A 1,477-nucleotide genomic window follows, 5' to 3' on the forward strand; every position below is an offset into this window, starting at 1 on the left:
CCTCTCCGTAGCCATTGTTCCATTCTCTCCAAATCTCCGTTACGTTGCAGTAACTATCCACTCTAAAATCATTGATTCTGCTCTTTACACCTTCTTACAAGATGTATCCTTTCACCTCCTTTTGTTTTCGTCCTGTATAATCTATTTCTCGATTCTTATTATATACTGTAATCTACGATTTCTTCAGTCGAAGATCAAGCTATGTCCATGAGATCTGCTAAGTCCTTCGGAAAGTCTTATGTCACTGTGTATTTCACCAACATCTCCCCGGGTACAGCGGAATCAGAACTAGGCTTCCGGTTGATCCGTTTCTGGGAGACGATAAGCACAGCTAAAGGTGGTTTGCTTATTGGCTTTGAGCTTCTCCTTACAGGCAAGCAGGTATCAGATTCTTTACTTCTTCTTCTATTGATCCAAATCAATCTAGGTCACCACTTCTTGATTTCTTGATTATTTCTTAATCTTCTTCACAGAAATGGCTACGCACAACTCGAAATCTACCGCATCAATATTTTTCTCCCGTTCTTAGTGGTTTGTAAATTTGTCGTTTCATCGCTCCAATGTCACAAAGAAACTATTCGAATTTACATTTCTTGCCACTACTCACAGGTTTCGCAGCTGCGGTTTGGACATAGCTGCAACAGTTATCTTCTTTTTTAAAAAAAAAAAACAGCTGTGATCAAGTCAATTTTTTCCAGGCATCCAGATGATTATTAACAAAAAAAAATTGTTTGAGCTGGAATCTGAACTTCGTGTCATGGAAAGCCTCTGGCAGCTGAAACTGGGATAATTCTGTATTCTTTTATCTTTAACTTGGATGGGGGCAACCACAGGTATTATTTTGTTGTTCAAAGAGTTGAATCCAAACAGCCTTTAGGAGAAGAAGCAAAAATTTACCTGAGAAAAGTTATACAAGAGCTTTCTGTGTAGGTTTTTTTCTTAAATACGTAGGTGAAACTCTGAACACCCTGCTCCTGCAAAAAGCCGCATTTGAATCTGTAAGTTGTGTACACCTTGCTCCTCTTTAGTCATTGCATGTTTAAGAAATTCAAACTGGCTTGAAGTTGACTGTTTACGAGTCTCTTTAACCGCTGTAGTTAGTGTGAAGGTTTGTTGCTGAGTTTATTGCATAGATCCATTTTCATGTGTGAATTGTTTCAACAAACCATCATTAAGACGCTGTCTTGGCTACCCGCAGACAGATTGAGAATTCACTTACAAACTCAAACGAACAGCAATGCTCTCTATTCAGAGATCATGTTGAGAGATCCCAGAGCTTTTTACACAGATTTCTATCATGGCCGCTGAAACTGGAAGCACTGCTCTTTTCACTGTGATTTGTAGCTTTGCTTCAAGGCGTGTACCCTTTTGCGCAAACAAGTTCTTCAAGACTGTACTTGGTTTCAGTTTTGTCATACTGCTTTGGGCTGTGGATAGACTCGGGAGGTGATTACTTAGCGCATACTTCTTCCATGGG

At 39.6% G+C, this 1,477-nt stretch overlaps 1 long non-coding RNA gene across 4 annotated transcripts; it reads left to right on the forward strand.

Moving 5' to 3' along the window:
• LOC106343488 lies at nucleotides 1-1,477 on the forward strand. Of its 4 annotated transcripts, none has more exons than XR_001269968.1 (4): nucleotides 1-381; nucleotides 474-531; nucleotides 610-998; nucleotides 1,199-1,477. It is a non-coding gene; the product is annotated as an uncharacterized LOC106343488 (long non-coding RNA). The 4 variants fall into 4 exon arrangements; XR_001269970.1 differs by having other exon boundaries at nucleotides 1-103; nucleotides 188-381; nucleotides 474-998; XR_001269965.1 differs by having other exon boundaries at nucleotides 474-998.

The sequence above is a fragment of the Brassica oleracea genome, chromosome C1 (assembly GCF_000695525.1).
Source record: "Brassica oleracea var. oleracea cultivar TO1000 chromosome C1, BOL, whole genome shotgun sequence".
Classification (NCBI taxonomy): domain Eukaryota; kingdom Viridiplantae; phylum Streptophyta; class Magnoliopsida; order Brassicales; family Brassicaceae; genus Brassica; species Brassica oleracea.